Source organism: Sminthopsis crassicaudata, chromosome 6 (assembly GCF_048593235.1).
Source record: "Sminthopsis crassicaudata isolate SCR6 chromosome 6, ASM4859323v1, whole genome shotgun sequence".
NCBI classification, from domain to species: domain Eukaryota; kingdom Metazoa; phylum Chordata; class Mammalia; order Dasyuromorphia; family Dasyuridae; genus Sminthopsis; species Sminthopsis crassicaudata.
The window spans coordinates 189,699,640-189,717,967 of record NC_133622.1 but is presented as its reverse complement, the minus strand read 5'-3'; the positions used below and the strand labels follow the sequence as shown (position 1 = coordinate 189,717,967).

Below are 18,328 nucleotides of genomic sequence, written 5' to 3'. Positions count from 1 at the left end.
CTTGATAAATTAATATTGCACTAATGTGTATTAATTAAATTAAGGCAATGATGGGGAGCCAGGACATTTGGGAACAACCTTGTTCATGTGACATCAGGGATGATCATTCCAACTTCCCCCAAACTGACTCTGGTGTCTTAGAAGGTGAATGCTGTCATTTTGTAGCATTTTTTTTTTCAAATAATTACCCTCACAATAATGGGCAGTGAGCACAGTAGTGCAAGATTTTTGGTTCTGTAGCTCGGAAAGCAGAAGTAATAAACTCAAGCTCTAATGTTCTATGTTCAAAGGAACCTCCCAACTCCCTTTGTCTATGTTCATGGTTCCTTCAAGAGTACTGGATTCATATTCTCATTCTGCTGATTTATTAGTGTTGATACCTTCATTAACTCATTTAACTCCCTTGAGCCTATTTCTTCATCTGTAAAATGAGGTGTTTGGACTAAATGGTCTATAAGGTTCTTCCCAAATTTGAGATTCTATGTCCTGAGGCTCCTCCTTGCCTTCATGTTTTATGTCCATGAGGCCTTTTTCATCTCTAAAGTTCTGTGTTCTAAGGATCACTCCTAATTATGACAGTTTATGTTCCCTTGGAAGATCCCTTTCAACATATTTTTTTTGTCCTGATAATAAATTTGACTTCTAAATGACTGGGAAAGTTTTTGTTTCTAAGAAGTAAATGATTGACTTGTCACTTGAACCACTGTACCCAGCAGTGCCGAAAATCACCAGCTCTTTTTTTTTTTTTTAATTCTACAGCTTTGGGGCTTTTTCATCAGGCTTTCTCTTAGTCTCTGCCCCTGGAGCCTGCTTTGAGCCTCTTGCCTAAGGAAAATGTCATGTCAACATACCTACCCCTGAGACTGCATAGAAAGACAGGTTTGGGAGGTTCACAGCCGAACTCCAAGGCTGGGCCAAGATGAACTACATTGGAAGAGAAGCAACGCTTTCAGATCCTAAAGCAATGTTCCTGGCTTGGTCTGGGCTGGAGAAACAGGTAGTAGCAGCTAAGCTGTCAATCCCTCATACTGATGTCTCACACCCTAAACTATGTCCAGGGTCAGGAGGTAGGACTAGTTAAGAGACTGCCTATCACTAGGCCCACATGCTCCCCCACTACGATGATTCACAGAAATAAATGTAAAGACAGTCATTATTGCTGACTCCCACAATTCAAGGGACTTCGACAACATCTATGAAATCAGATAAAACATGGGCTACTTGTGGAAATAAAAATATTTTACCTGAGAAAGAGAAGATTTAGGAAGAGTATAATCATTGTCTAAAGGGTTGTCTAGTGGAAGAGGAAACTAGGAAGGGAGATGGGGAGTTGCCAAAGGCTGAACAAACTAACAAAGAAATCCAACCCAGAGTGATTGCTCTGTAGGCGAGTTTTCTTCATAATTTGGAGATCTTTAAGCAGAGAATGAATTGGGATCGGTTAGGGATGTTATACTGGGCTTTCTTGCTTGGATATGGGTTAAATGAACTATCCTGTTAAGCTCCTTCTCACTCCAGAATTCTGGGATTCTGGTCCCAAGGTGTGAGGGAGATGGAAACACTGCACACTGTGCATGGGGAGCTAATGGGTGCAGTGTCATAGGCAGAGCAACGGCTCAGTCACTTCCCCCATTCCTGCTCAGATAACAGCTGTGATTTGGGTCGGGTGTCTAGGACAGGGAGTCCAAGAACAATACAGAGAGAAGCTAGGAGTGTTTGCTTACTGCCAGGGACAGCCAACAAGCCCCAGCCTTGCCTGGCCCATTGTCCAGGGGCCGGGCTGGGGGACGATGACAGCTATCGATGTCTCCCCGCATCAGGCTGAGGCTTCATCTCTGCTCAATGTGAGCCTTTCTCCGGTGTTCTCCCCAGGGGCTCATGCTGGCATCAGGTGGTACCCAGTGTCAGAAAAGGAGAAACATTACAGGCCTGGGGGAGGGGGCATTGGAGAGGCCCTCAGGACTCTGGGCACCAGGGAAAACAGGCATTGATTTGTGTCTGGGAACACAGACCCTCCGTGGGGCTCAAGTTTCTAGAACTGTGAAATCTAACTTGTGTCTCATTTACTCCCGATACTGATAACAGCGTGGAGCCTCCTGTCCGATCTGCTTTTCCCACCTTGGTGTAGTCTTTCTCTGGTGCCATTGTCCACATACCCCATTCCCCTCATGCCTCTATTGTGCTGGAGAGTTTCCTCCTGGGAATAGGAGAATTACAGACCATCTGGGCTGGAGGACTTACTTCAGAATATCACATATGAAAGGGACTGGGACAGTCATCCAGACTCTCCATTTATCCATCTATCCATCATCCATGTATCTATCTATCCATCATCTCTATCTATTTATTCATCCATCTATCCATCACCCATTTTAACAGAGGTTCAGAAACCTTAAGTAATACAGCAGAATTTGAATCCAGATCCTTGGATGGAATGGTAATTAACTGTAACTGGGGCAGAGGTAAATTTAGTTTGAAAGGGACAGGTGGCTTGGGTGGCTGCAGAGGATAGTTCAACCACGGCTATGCTTGCCCATAGGGAAGGGGGAGTCCTTACCACTACCAAATACAGAGAGAGAGAGAGAGAGAGAGAGAGAGAGAGAGAGAGAGAGAGAGAGAGAGAGAGAGAGAGAGAGAGAGAGAGAGAACTCCTTGCCCCAAAAGGGAAGGTAGACCCTGGAAAAGAAACCTGGGACAGGGGCAACAATGAGGCTCAGGGACAGTAATCTGTGACAGGCAGAAGCACACATCCCGTCTGATATCAATGCCCCAAAGCCCATTTGTTGCAGGTCATTCCAAGTCTGCCATTGACTTTAAATTCAGCACTGTTCCCATTATATCACAGAATGAGACCCGGCAGGGGCCTGTTTAGTGTGAGCTTATTTTACCAAAGGAAGAAGCTGAGACCTGCTTGGGAAAAGAAATCACATGAGTTAGTCGCAGAGCCATGGCTGAAGAGACAAAGCAGGGCCTCTTGAAAGGTCAGCAATTTCACCAGCCCAGACACTATCTTCTCCTGGTGTTTGCTTATAATCCTTGGACTGTGAGATTTACAAATGCCTCAATCACTGGAACACAGAAGACAGATCAAACAGGACTTCCCCTACAAAAACATACATCTATCACTCTCCTACTCAATGAACTCCATGGCTCCCTATCACCTCTAAGCTCTTCTGTTTGGTACTTAAAGCCTTTCACAGCCTGAGATTAACCTACATTTCTAGTTATACAATCCTACATCTCACGTTCCTTCTTTCCACACACACAGATGCAATCAAATTAGCCGTTTGTTTCTCATACACAGCACTCCTCTCTGGACTCCATGTGTAGGCATTGTCTGTCCCCCAAGCCTTGAATGCATGCTTGTCCCACTTCTCTTTTAGAATCCCCTAGCTTCCTTCAAAGGTTCAGTTTGAGCTCTGTCTTGTAGAAGATAGCTTCCTGAGCCCCCAGTTGCTCAGGCCAAATCACCATCTACCTATCTATCTATCTAATCATCCACTGACCCACCTACCCACCCATCCATCTATCTATCATCTATCATCTATCATCTATCTATCTATCTATTCATCCACCCAAAAAATATATAAATATGTACATGGGACATCTAGGTAGCACAATGGATATAGTGCCAGGCCAGAATCAGGATGATTTGAGTTCACATTCAGTCTCAGAAACTTACTAGGTATGTGACTCTGGACAAGTCCCTTCACCCTGTTTGCCTCAGTTTCCTCATCTGTAAAAGGAATTGGAGAAGGAAATGGTAAATCCCTCCAGTGTCTTTGCCAAGAAAATTCCAAATGGAACACACCTGAAATGAATGAGCAAGAAAATATGCACATCAGAGCTAAAATGCAGTCTCCTTAAGGGTTTCAGGGACTATTTTTATAATACTCCCAGCACCTAGCATAGTACTCAACACACAGTAGGTGCTTAATAAATGCTTGCTAGTTGACTAACTGCATAGAATCCATCTGATTTATCTTATCCTCTGCATAGTAGTTTGCCGCCTCCTCATCACCCCTTCCCCCTACAAACACATCTGGGTTGTTCCTTTTCTGTATTTAATGATGTCCTTGTGAGAGAAAGAGACATCTTTTCTGTTCAATTCAGAAGTATTGATCATGTGCCCACCATGTGAGAGAGGCTACTGGGGGCACCGAAGTAATCAGTTCCACGGAGTTCCCAGATGGCCTAGTAAAGAAGAATGGGATAGGAAGAAGGTAAACCAAGGTAGAATCTGAAGAAGGGAGGGGAAGAGGGAGGGAGAGAAAGGGGAGGGAAAGAGGGAGAGACGGAGAAGGGAGGGGAGGAGGAACAGTAAGGAGATAGAGAGGAAGAGGAGGAAAGGGAGAGAGATAGAGATAAAGAGAGCATGGGGAGTGAAGGAGAGAGAGATAGAGAGGAAGAGAGAGAAATAGAGAGACAGAAACAGAAAGAGAGGGGAAAAGAGAGAAGGAAGAAGAGAGACAAACACACAGAGAGAGGACAGAAACAGAGGGAGAGAGACAGAGAAAGAGAGAGAGACAGAGAGAGGGATAGAGAGAGAAAGGGGGAAGAGAGGGAAGGATGAGGAGAAAGAAAGGAAGGAGGAGATGGGAGAGAGACACACAAAGAGAGACAGAGAGAGAAAGTGAGAGGGAGAAGGGGGAAGGGAAGGAGAAAGAGGGAGAGAAGGAAACAGACATAGAGAGAGGGAGAGGGGAAGGGAGAAACAGAGAGAAACAGAAAGAGAGAAAGACAGAGACAGAGGGAGAGGGAGAGAGAGAGACAGAGAAACAAGTGATAAAGAGAATATGCAAGAGGAAAAAGTGGTCATTGTTGTGTAAAGACCAAAGGGCTGGTCGGGAAAGATGAGGACTGGAACAAGGTCATGCTAGCAGGCAATGAAGACATCATGAGTAACTTTGAAGACAGCTGTTCAGTTGATCGATGAGGTCAGAAACCAGGATGCAGAGTGAGGGCAGAGGAAATAGAAGCAGCAGAGGATGAATTGGTTTTTTCTAGTAGTTTGGCTGTGAAAGGGAGAAAAAAGATAGAATGGCATCTTTGAGGGAAGAGTAGGCTCCATTTTTAAGGATGAAAGAAACTGAGTGTGTTTGTAGACAGTAGAGAAGGGGGAAATAGGGAAAGATGGGAGCTCGGAGAGAGCAAAAAAGGGGGAGTTATTATAGGGATAACCTATCTCTACAGAGATAGAAGGGGGGAAAAAACATGTCCTTTTCCTTCCCAAGTCCTATAATTGTGAGAAAGTGACAGAGTACTGTGGGTCCCTGATGGAGTAATCAGGACAGACTTAAAGGAGGAAGTAGCACTTGAGGTGGACCTTTAAGAAAAGATGTTTTCAGTCGCTGGAGATTGAAGCATATCTATTCTGTGCATGGGCAGATGGGGGAACGATCAAGGATCAAAGCTGTCCAGTCTGGCTGGAATCTAGCATATGTGAAAGAGACTGTCAAATCAGTTGGTCAAGCAGATCAGAGCAGAAAAGACCACAGAACCCAGAACTAAAGCTGGAAAGGTTCATCTGCTCCAATGCCCCTCGTTTAACAAATGATGACCCTGAGACCCATGAAAAAGCAAAATGATTGTCCCACACAGGCAGACAGCATCTCATGTAGGATCTGAACCTGCGCCCTTTGACAACAGAGCTGTTCTTTCCATTGTACTATATTGTAAATGCCAGTAGCCTCCCTTCTTTGAATCTCTCCCCATTCTAACCTGTCCTCCACTCAGCTGCCAATGTGATTTTCCTAAAACATAGCTCTATTGCATTTCCCTCTAAATAAATTGCACTGGCTCCCTATTATCCTCAACAATGAAATATGAAGTTATCTCTCCTACATTTAAAGCTCTTCACAACCTAGCCCTCTCCTACTTTTTCAATATTCTTACCCATTATTCTTGACCCAATTACTAGATCCAGTTACGCTGACCTCCTCACTGTTTCACCCAAACAACACAACAAAGTCTCTGTTCCTCATGCTGGTTCTTCCCTATTCTTAGAACTATATCCCCTTTCATCTCCCTTTTCAGCTTCCCTGGCTTCCTTCGGGATTCAGCCCAAAGCCATCCTTCTATGGGAGCCATTTCGTAGCCCCACCAGCTACTGGTGCCTTCTCTCTGAGCTTAACTCCTGACTATTCTGCATACACCATATATGTACCTACTTGTTTTCATGTTGTTGAGGAGCTCATTGAAGCCACGGACAGTGTTTTTGCCTTTCCTTCTATCCCCAGAACAAGGGCAGGCACGGAGTAAAGAATTAACAATTACTTTGTGGGAAGTGGAGCCAAGATGGTGGAGTAAAGGCAGGAGCAATTACTTTGTGATTGGCTGACTGGGAATTATACCCCATTTGTTGGGTAGTATGCTGAGTAGTTGTAGGTAGAATTACTATGATATTCAAGCCACCAGAAAATATTTCAAGGATGATTCTATCATCTCCCAAATTTTGGGCAGAAGGATTATGGAATAAGAAAGAATAGTCCAGCCCACAAAACCCACCAAATCATTGAGAGGTTTCTGAATTCACTAAGAGTAGAAGAAAAGAGACAGTTCTGGAAACAAAGAACATTTTTGGGGGCAGGGAGAAGACCAGGGAGCTGGATGTGGTATAGAGGCTCCCATTGTGGAAAGCTCTGCCTAGAGAAACATTTGAGTTAAAGATTAGGATAGAAGGCTGAGGGGCCCCTTAGTCTGGAACTGGTGAATTTTCTTTCCAAAGTTCAGCTAATGATCTTCTCGTGTCTTATACCTGAATTTGCATTCTCTTGTCCTTTATGAATAAATTCAAGAAAGAAAAAAGTCTCCTGTATCCTGGAAGGTGTGGAATCAGGAAGAATTGGGAAAGGAAGAAGGGTGCAGAGGGCTGAGTTCCTGCATCTGCAGAGAGTGGCAATAGAAGGAGAGAGGGAATTCTTTAGGGATAGGAGCCAGTCTATCTTGGACTTCTGGGAATCAAATGAACTTGGTGGTCTGGAAGATCCACGAGGCTTCAGGATCTCTGAGTGGGATTTAAAGGCTTCTTTGATCAAATTATCCAGTGAATTTCTAGGCTGGGAGGTCCTGAAGAGCAAAATTCATCTTTTATCTTTCTTTGTTCCCTTCATGCTTAGCACAGTGCCTGGCACAGAGTAGGCACTTATTAAATGTTTATTGATTCAGTATCATGATACTGATATGTTTTCATTTTTAATAATTTAATTTCTAAATATCAACAAAAGGGCAGCTAGAGAACACAGTGGATAGAGCAGGGTCTGTGGAGGGAAGAAAACCTGACTCAAATATAGCCTCAGATACTTAATACTTCCAGACTGTGTGACACTGGGCAAGTCACTTAACCTCTATTGCCTTGCAATGAAACCCCAAACAAACAAAAAATAAATAAATATCAACAGGACTATGCACAAAAGCATAAGGTCTTGGGTGGAGTGTGGGGAGATAAAGTGTTCAAGTCCTGAGTCCAAAAAGTCTGAAAACTATTAAATGACCCTAAAAGTTATGCTGCTCTAAATTGATAAGTCATATGAATGGAAGTTGAACCTATGTTGGTTAGTATGGGAGAGAAAGCTCCCTTCTACAAGGGCACAATCGGTAATTTCTCTGCAGTTTAAAGCCTTATAGTTTTCTGGAGCACATCCAGATTAAGTGACTTGTGTAGGGTCACATGGTTAGCATGTATGAGAAGCAGGACCTGAATTCAGTTCTTTCCAGTTTGAAGGTGAAATCTTTAACTCTTTCTTTCATCATACATCCTCTCTAATCTGTGAATAGAGAAAGTAAAGGTCAAAGAGGCAAAAATAGGCCCCTTGGACCAGTTTCATGAAAGGAACTGGCCTAAAAAGTAGACCACAGATCAGTGGAATCTAGATCCCTGAGATGGACCATTTCTAAGGATCTCTCCTCTCTCCTCCATTCCAAAACCTGCCCAGCTCCTACCCCACAACCTCAAAAACTCTTTCTTCAACTCCTGTTCAACTGCTATCTCACCTTGTTCTGAATTTCCATCCTCTTCCTACTTAGAAGCATACAAAGAGTGTTGGATTTGAAATCAGAAAGATCTGTGTCCCAGTCTCCATTTCATCAGTCATAGCCAGACCTTGGGCTAGCCTTCTTACTCAAAGCTCCCTTGTTGGTAAAGTTCACATACTAAGAACTGCTCTGTCTACTTCCAGTTTTTAGTAATGATTAAATGAGACATCAATGAAAACAGTCAGGAAGCATTTATTAAGCTCCTACTATCTAATCCCAGTGCTAGGCACTAGAAATAACCAAGACAAAAATGAAAGATCTACCCTAGAGGAACTAACATCCTGTTATGGGAGACAACACACATGTACTCACACACACACACACACACACACACACACACACACACACACACAAGCATAAACAAAGTATATAGAAAATAAATGTGAGATTAATATCAGGATAAGTGGCCAACAGATCTACAGCCTAAATAAAGCAAGACTGGCATTTGAGCTATGATTTAAAGGAATTTATCATTTCTAAGAGGCAGAGGTAAAAAGGGCATTCCAGGCATGGGGATTTCTTGTACAAAGGCATGGAGGCAAGAGATTAAATGTGATATATACTGTAAAGTAGATTGAGTATTGGAGAATAATGTACAATAAATTTAGGAGGAAACTGTGAGGGGTTTTCAATGTCTGATGGAGAAATTTGTACTTCAGTCTCAGGGGGGCAGTGGAATTTATTGATCAGGAAAGACCTGGAGTTTATAAATACCACTGACAGCTATATAAAGTATGGATTACAGAAGGAAGTCAATTAGGAAGCAAACACTTAGTGAACTGTAAATGTTAAGTGAATATATTATGCGGTTGTTAATAAGAGCAGCTGTTTGAACCTGAGCTCAAGTTCAGCTGTGGATATTGCCAAGCTGTTAGACTTGTTACTAGGCAAGGTTAAATAATCTCTGTTTACCTCAGTTTCCTCAACAGCAAAATGGAAATAATAATATCTCTTCTGGGTTGTTGTGAGGATCAAGTGAGGTAATATTTGTAATAATGCAATGAACCACTACATAGAATTCCCAATCCCTCTATTTTTGTCCTCTTGCATTTTTAATTTCCTTCACAGGCTAATGGTATACTATTTCAAAGTCCAATTCTTTTTGTACAACAAGACAACTGTTTGGACAGGTATACATATATTGTATTTAATTTATACTTTAACATATTTAGCATGAATTGGTCAACCTGCCATCTGGGGGGGAGGGGAAAAATTAGAACAAAAGGTTTGGCAATTGTCAACATTGTAAAATTACTAAAAAAAATAATAATGCTTAGTACAGTGCCAGACACATAGTACTTATTCCTCCATATGGGGTTGTTCTTCCTCTGTCTCCCCCAGTTTGTGAGCTCCCGGTGGCCAAGATCTTCGGATTCTGAACTGCTTGAAGGCCCAGGTCTCCTCTCCTCTCCCCATCAGCATAGCCAATGCAGGCTGGAATCCAGGAAGACTAGGGAATGGTTGATTTACTTGACCTAACCAAAATGATTTGAATGGACTACACCAGACAATAGCATTTATTATGTAGTGAGCTCAAATAATTTAGCAGTAAGGACTGAGGTTAGTTCATGGGCCTGTCTTGATTAGCTGAAGTGGCAATTGAAAACAAAGTATGAGTAGCTGATAAAACCCAAACTTGGTAGAATGAGCCTTAGCCCAGCCCTCTGATAGGAAGCATCTTGCTAGACCCTTTACCAAGGCCTCAAATCCTAGTGTTTCAGTCAGGCCTTGATTTATCAGAAATGTGATTTGGATATTTGAACAGACTCGCTCCCCTCCTCTCTAAAAATTCCTCTGACACATGACTGTTTCTACCATCCGAACTCTCACTAACCTAAAATGCTAGATGCAACAGCAGCATGAAATATGTCCCCAAATCAATTTTTTAAGACAAATTCAGTTGTCAGATATGTGGAAAGAGCGACATAAATCTTTGGGAGAAGATGGAGAGCTCACTTTGGTAGTTCCCTATTTTAACTAATTATTTCTGGCAAATTACCGAAGTAGCCCTGAATCAAAACCCCAGTCACTCCATCATAGTTACAGCTCTGATTATTAGACATGCATTTCATGAACCAAGTTGCAGTTTAGAGCTGGAAGTAACTTTAGAGCTATCTAGCCCAAAGTCCTCGTGGGATGGGGAAAGAACTGAAGAAGAGAGGAGGTAAAAATACAGTCTCTGCTCTCAAGAAGGTTAGTCTGATAAGGACAAGAAAACAACTAAATACAAGTCATTTGCATCAAATGAATCTGAAAAATCAATCAAGACAGGCAGTGTCATTGTGTGGAGAGCCAAAGGATCTATGACACATACAGGTTGTGTGACTCTGGACAGGTAACTTTGCCTCAGTGTCCCAGGCGACTGGAAAAAGAAAAAAAAAACAAAAACAAAAAACTTCTGTTGTGGAGAAGATGATGATCTACTCTGTTGAATGGGGAAGTTTTCTCCTTGGGAGTTCCATATGGTAACACTACAAATAAAAAATAGGTTAAAAACCACAACAACTCACAATCATTTACTAAGTACCTGCCACATTCTACTGGTGAATGGAGATTTCTCCTTGGGAGTTCTCACAAATTAAAAAAAGGGTAAACAAATAAACACCATCATTTCATAAGTATCTGCCACACTCTAGTCAGTGGGACATATGAACAGAAAAATAGTCCCCACCAGCCAAACCTAATGGGGAAAGAAAATTCTCCTAGGATCTAGCGCTGGTGGGAGCCATAAACGTTAACTGATTGGAAAATAATCAATTGAAAGCCATCAAGTTCATTTCCCTCTTTTTAAAGATGAGCAAACTGAGGCTCAGAGATGTTAGATGACTTATCCAGGAAGACCCCGTGGGAAGCACCAGTGGGACAGGGTATTCTAACCCAGCTTCTTGTCCTATATGTTATTCCGTACCACAGACTGCTTCTCCCTCCAGCTCTAAAGGAATAATGAAGTGAATCAATGAATGAACAGACCGAAAGAATGTAGCACTGCCCTCTTTAAAACAGTAAATGGAACGTGAGAAGAGCTCGTTCCCTCCTAGAGTCGATCAGTGTGAATCTATCTGAAGTTTCCTGCCTGGCAAGATGGGGCCCAGGGGAGAGCTGGGGAGGAGGGGTAGGGAGGAGGGAGAAGAGGTGTGATCGAGGGTGGGACAAGGGGCCCAGGAGGGGGGGGGGGGATGGGGCAGAGGGAAGGGCCGGACGGGGAGGGAGAGTCTAACGGTGGGAAGAGCTCTGGTCTCCTTCCTCATCACTCATTCCATCAAAAAACTGCTCAGATCGTCGCTCCGAAAAGTCCGCATTCTCCGTTTTTTGTCCCGACACCCATGCTCATCTTGCACCGGGCTAGCTGCCCCCTCCCCCCCCCCCAAAGCTCCGGCGCTTTCCACCCTCTACTCCAGGGACAATAAAGTCGCTTTTGTTCGGGCTTCCCAACCAGCGGCCCGGGGATCGCGCGCCGTCCCCGCGGGGCTGGAAACGGGGCACGGTGTCTCCAGGAAAGGGGAAAAAAACCTTCCTCGACTCCAGTTTTACTGCGAAGACAAAACGGACTTGATTCGCAACACTCGGGCCTTTGTAAGCAGCCTCTCCGCGCGGGAGGGAGCGGCCGGCGCTCGGGGGTGACCGCAGGGACGGCGGGCTCCGGCTCCCCCAAAGGATCTCCCCCCACCCCCCACCTCCAGCACGTTGGGGTCCAGAAGAAAGGGGTCAACAGAAAAACTCTAGTTGGTAAAATCATGTAATAAATAACAACACACACACGTTCTCACGTTTGCAGGGCGTCCCCCTCCGTCCCCTCTGTCTTTCTCAGCTGCACGTGCCCCGTGGGGGAGCAGAAGGACCCCCGAGGCCTGTCCTCCAGCCCCTCCACCCCAGCCTGTCCCCCGTGCCCCTCGCTAGGTCCGGTTGTAATTCCCTCCCGGTTGCCTGTGCTCTGTGGCCTGGTGTGAAGTTTGTGTGAACTGCCCAGCTGAACATTTCCCTGGTTGATGACGGTGAGATGGCGGCCTGGGTCTCCCGTTATAATCTGGCTACGATCAAGTCCTTCTGGAGCCCTAGGCCTCGTGTGAGACTGTTCTACTCGATCTTGGGCCTCCACATGGGAAACATGAAGGGGTCAATTGGAAGTGGGCTTTCTCTGAAGTATTCATGCGCCAGGCTGTCTTGTGCGTTGATCCTCTTCCTGGGGTCGTAGATCAATAACTCGTTCAACAGTTCGAAGCCCCGGTCAGAGAGAAGGGCCCCGAATCTTGTCGCTAATTGATTAGAGGGTTGATATTCAAACGTTACGTTCTTCACTACCGGTAGGTCATTGTAACCGGGCCAAATCTTCTCAGTTGGAGTTCCCAGCTTCTTAAAGATTTTGTTGATCTGGTCAATCTCTGATTTCCCTCGAAATAGAGGCGCCTTGGATAAGAGCTCTCCAAATATACAGCCCACTGACCACATGTCTATCTCGGTGGAATATTCCTGGGCTCCGAGTAACAACTCGGGAGCCCGGTACCACAGGGACACCACCACGGAAGTGTAGGCTTTTCTCGGGTTGCCATATTTTCTGGCCAGCCCCAAATCACCGATTTTTAAAATGCCCGAGTTACTGAGGAGCAAGTTGCAAGGCTTGAGGTCCCGATGAAGGATCCAGTTGTCATGGAGATACTTCACTCCCCGAACGAGCTGAATCATCAGCGTTTTCACTTCCTCTGGCAGGAAGGGCCGCTTCATGGTATTCATGAACTTCCTGAGGTCTTGCTCCACGTAATTCATTACAATATAAATCTCGTCCAAATGGCTGCCCACCGCGATCTGCCGGACAGCGACAATATTGGGGTGCTGAACTTTCTGCATGATATTGATTTCCCTGAGGAAGTTAATTGGGAAGCCGTCTTTTTTCTTTTCCATTTTCAATTTTTTCAGAGCCACAATTTCATGGGTCTTTTTATCCTTTGCTCTGTATACCACACCATATCTGCCCTCGTTTATCCTGTTCAGACACAGGAATTCATCCAGTTTCCGACAACCCTGGAAGGCAGGAAAACATGTGGGGGGCTCCCGTTTCATCTCTGTAGGATTTGTTGGATTGTCTGGGCCATCATCTCCTTGTATTCGACCACTGAGTTGTGGCCTCCTGTCGGAGTCATTTTTGTGAAGTTCTCTCGGAAGTACTTCTTCCATCTCTCTGAAATGTCGATCAAATATTGACTCCCTAACAACTAACCTTTGGCCTCCTTTCTCTTCCTCTTCACTCACACTATCAGAAAACTGCTCAGATAGTTCCTCAGAATTGCTTCCTGTGTCCTCCTCCTCTTCTGAGCTGTTCCCTTCTTCCTCCTCAGAGCCACATCCCGATTCTACTGAGGAGGACTCAGCTGAACTGGGCGTCCTCTCCCTGTCATTTATATCGTGTAAACCAGAAAGAAGATCCCTCTCTTCCAGTTTCTCCTCTTTGCTCGGCTCCCTGTCATCCCCTTGTTCACACCTCTTCGGCGGCTGGTTGAATAGGCTTCCTTTCACTTCTGTCCCCGTTTCCTGACGCAAAGAAACTCCTCTTCCGGCCTCCGGTTCTTTGCGCCTGTCCTGCTCCTCCCGGTTCTCCCGCTCCGGTTCCCTTTGCTGCTGCTGCTGCTCCCTCATGGTCCACTCTCGCTCTCCCTTCTGGGGCGGCGCCTCCACAGGATGGCTCTCCCTCCCATAACGCTCTCGGGCCCTCTCCCTCCTTTTCCGCCTCTCCCATTCTGGAAGCACTTCATCCAGCTGGGCCCGACGCTCGGCTTCTCGCTCCCGCGTTTCCATCCTGGCACGCTTGCGACCTTCTTCTGAATGACCGCGGCATCGGCGTTTCTTTGTCCAGGGAAGAGAGTTTGTTTCTGGTAACGTGGACCGAGCAGGTGTGACAGCCAAAGAGGCATCTTCCCTCCTGCGAAGGGAATTCCTGGATCTTGTCTCCCAGGGATCTCTCAGTTCTTCCTCGTGGAGGGAATCCAGATCGTGGGAATTTTTCATGCCCTTAGCCTCGTCCATTTTTTCTTGTTCCTTCCTTCCCTTCTTCTCCTGAAGAACTTCATCTAAAGTTTTCACTCTCCAAGAATTCTTTTGATTACTCATTTTTTATTTTTGGAGCTAAACCAAAAACTGGCCGGAGCCACGGCCTTTTGCTGCTACTCCAACTAAGCAACCAAGAGAAATGAGTAAAGTGAGCTAAGTGCTCTGACTAAGACGGGAAGGAGAAGGGAGGAGGGGCACGGAAAGGGAGCACGGGGGGCAGGGGGAAAGAGTGAGTGAGGAGATCAGACTTAAGCTTTTCATTGTTTTCTAAGCATTTTCCCTAGAAGGGAAAGAATTTGGGACTCAATTTTTTTAAAGGAATATTACCTAGCTGTGTGACCCTGCCATCCTCTTGTTCACACCTCTCTGGCAGCTGGTTTAATAGGCTTTCCTTTCACTTCTCTCCCTGTTTCCTGACGCAAAGAAACTCCTCTTCCGGCCAGTGATTGGACAAGTCACTTAACCCTTTTTTTGGGGGGGAGGGGGCACCAGCGCACGGGGTGGGGGGAGAATGTTAAAAAAAAATTTTAAACATGTATCCAAATAGTTTAATCTTTTCCAAGTACAAATAAAAATTTAAACATTCATTTTTTTTTTAAACTTTGAGCTCCAAATTCCCTCCCTGCCAGAATCTCCACCTCCCTGATTAAAAAGAAAAGGAATGTTTAGAGGTTATACAAGTGCAGACATGAAAAACATATTAGTCATGTTGTGGGGGGTGGGGGGAAACAGACAAAAAAAACCCCAAGAAAAGTAAAGAAAGTTTAAAAAAAAAAAGTGTGCTTCAATTGGCATTCAGACTCTATTAGTTCTTTCTCTGGAAGTGGACAGCATTTTTCATCATGAGTTCTTAGGAGTTGTTTTAGGTCATTCTATTACTTAGATTAACTAAATTATTCACAGTTGATCATTGTACAATATTACTGTAACTGTGTACAATATTTTCCTAGCTCTGTTCATTTCAGTTTGCATCAGTTCATGTAAGTCTTTTCAGGCTTTTCTGAAATCATCCTGTTGGTCATTTCTTAGAGCATACCAAAATTCCATTACAATCATATACTACAACTTGTTCAGCCATTCCCCAATTAACGGACATCCCCTCTATTTCAAATTATTTACCACCACAAAAAGATCTGTTATAAATATTTTTGTACATATAGTTCCTTTTTCTTTCCTAAAAAACAAAAATAAAAACTCTATTTGGTATACATATTTAGTAGTAGTATTGCTGGTTCAAAGAGAACGCACAGTTTTATAGCCTTTTGAGTATAGTTCCAAATTGATCTCCAGAATGGCTAGAGAAGTTCACTACATTAGTGTCCCAGTTTTTCCACATCCTCTTCATCATTTGTCATTTTCCTCTTCTGCTATTTTAGCCAATCTGATAGGTGAGAGGTGATACCTCAGAATTGTTTTAATTTGTATTCCTCTAATCAATAGTGATTATATTTTTATATAAATAAAGAATATATTTATATTCTATATATAAATATAATAGAAAAACAGAATAGTTTTATATAACTATAACTGATTTCTACTTCTGCAAACTACCTGTTCTTATCCTTTGACCATTTATCATTTGGGGAATGGCTTGTATCCTTATAAATTTGATTTGATTCTACATATATATTTGAGAAATGAGGTCTTTATCAGAAAAACTTGCCATTAAAAAAATTTCCCCAGTTTTTTACTTTCTGTCAAATCTTGGCTGCATTGGTTCAGTTTCTGCAAAACCTTTTTAATTTAATATAATCAAAAATATCTACTTTTACATCCCATAATACTCTGTCTTGACTGAGCATAAATTCTTACCTTATTCAAAGCTCTGACAGATAAACTATTTCTCTAAGTTGTTTGTGGTTTAATCATGTACTCATTTTGTTGTTATCTTGGCAAATGGTGTGAGATGTTGGTTTACACCTGGTTTCTGCCAAATTGATTTTCAGTTTTCCTAATACTGATTTTCTGTTCCAAAAGCTTGAATCTTTGGACTTATGAAACACCAGATTACTCTGATCATTTGCTACTGTGTATGGAATATTTAAACTAATCTACCAACTTTTATTTTCATTAGGGTGGGAGATCTATGTTAACTTTTATGGAAATGTTTTGCATAACTTCATATGTGGTCTCCAAATTGTGGGGGAGGGGATAAAGGAGAGAACCTAGAACTCAAAATAAAAAAAAAAAAAATGTAAAAAAAATTGTTTTGAATGTAACTGTTTAAAATATTAAATAAATGAGTAAACTAATCTATCACACTGATCCATTTCTTAGCCAGCACAAGATTATTTCAATGATTGCTACCTTGGTTTGTGAATTGAGATCTGGTACAGCTAAGCCATCCTCTTTCCCATTTATTTTTATTGATTCCCTTGACATTCTTGACCTTTTGTTCTTCCAGGTGAGTTTTTGTTTATGATTTTTTTCTTAGGCCTATAAACTAATTTTGGTAGTTTGATTGGTATGGCACTGAGAAAACTAATTAGGTAGAATTGCCATTGTTATTATATTGGCTTGGCCTATCTATAAGCAATTAATATTTTTCTATTTTCTGTGAAAGTTTATATGAAAAATGATACTGTATGAGGATGTATGCTGATGGAAGTGGATTTCTTCAACATAGAGAAGAGCTAATCCAATTCCAATTGATTAATGATAGACAGAACCAGCTACATCCAGAAAAGGAACACTGGGAAATGAATGTAAACTGTTATTTTTACCTTCTGAATCCAATTCTTCCTGTGCAACAAAAAATTCGGTTCTACACACATATATTGTATCTAGAATATACTGTAATATATTTAACATATATAAGGCTGCTTGCCATCTGGGGGAGGGGGTTGGGGGAGGAAGGGAAAAAATCTGAATAGAAGTAAGTGCAAGGGATAATGTTGTAAAAAATTACCCATGCATATGTACTGTCAAAAAAATGTTATAATTATAAAATAAAATAAAAATTAAACTGAAAAAAAAAAAGAAAGTTTATGTGAAAATTATTTTGCAATTGTGCTCATATTGTTCCTGGGTTTGTTCTGACAAGCATATTCCTAAGTATTGTATATTATCTATAGTTATTTTAAGTTAAATTTCTCTTTTTTCCCTTGCTGCTAGACTTTGTTAGTAACATGTAGAAATGCTGATAGTATATGTCAGCTTATTTTATATTCTGCAACCTTACCCAAGTTGTTAATGATTTCAACTAGTTTTCAGTTTATTCTCTATGATTTTCTAAGTATATCTATTATATTATCTGCAAAGAATAGAAATTTTGCTTCCTCCTTGCCTTTCTAATTCCTTCAATTTCTTTTTCTCCTCTTATTGCTATAACTAGAATTTCTAATGCAAAATTGAATAATAATGATGATAGTGAGCATTCTTGCTTTACTCTAGTCTTATTAGAAAAGTTTCTTGTTTAGCCCCATTGCAGAAAATACTTCTTGCTGGTTTTAGAAAGATCCTACTTATCATTTTAAGAAAAGTCCCATTTATTTCTATACTCTCCAGTGTTTTGTAATAGGAATAAATGTTGTATTTTGTCAAAAGTTTTATCTGTAATTATGTTATTTCTCTTGATTTTGTTATTTATTAGAGTCAATTATGCTATTAGTTTTCCTAATAGTGAACCACCCTGCATTCCTGGTCATAGTGTGAGATCATTATGATATATTGTTGTAATTTCATTAGTTGTATTTTATTTTTAAATTTGCATAAATATTCATTAGGGAAATTGGTAAAAATTATCTTTCTCTGTTTTAGCTCTTCCTGGTTTAAGTATTAGCACCATTATTTGCATCTTATTTGCACCCTAAAAGTAAGTTAATAGATTGCTTTCTGTGTCTATTTTTCTAAATAGTTTATATAGTATTGGAATTAATTGCTCTTTAAATGTTTAGTAAAATGCTCTTGTGAATTTATCTGGTCCTGGGGATTATGTCTTAGGAAATTCATTGATAGCTTTTAAATTTTTTTTCCCTTATACTTGATTATTTAAGTATTTTATTTCCTCTTCTGTTAATCTGAGCAATTTAGATTTTTTGCAAACATCTATTTCACTTAGATTGTTAGATTTATTGGCATATAATTGGGTAAAATATCTTTAATAATTGCTTTAATTTTTAAATATTTTTTAAAATTTCTCAGAACAAAGTTTTGAACATTAAAATTGTTGTTGTTCAACAATACTGTATGAGGATGTATTCTGATGGAAGTGGAAATCTTCAACATAAAGAAGATCCAACTCACTTCCAGTTGA

At 41.9% G+C, this 18,328-nt stretch overlaps 1 pseudogene; it reads right to left on the bottom strand.

The window, feature by feature from the left end:
• Positions 1–11,918: 11,918 nt before the first annotated feature.
• On the bottom strand, positions 11,919–14,190 carry LOC141545847 (cyclin-dependent kinase 11B pseudogene; annotated as a pseudogene).
• Between the last annotated feature and the right edge of the window lie 4,138 nt (positions 14,191–18,328).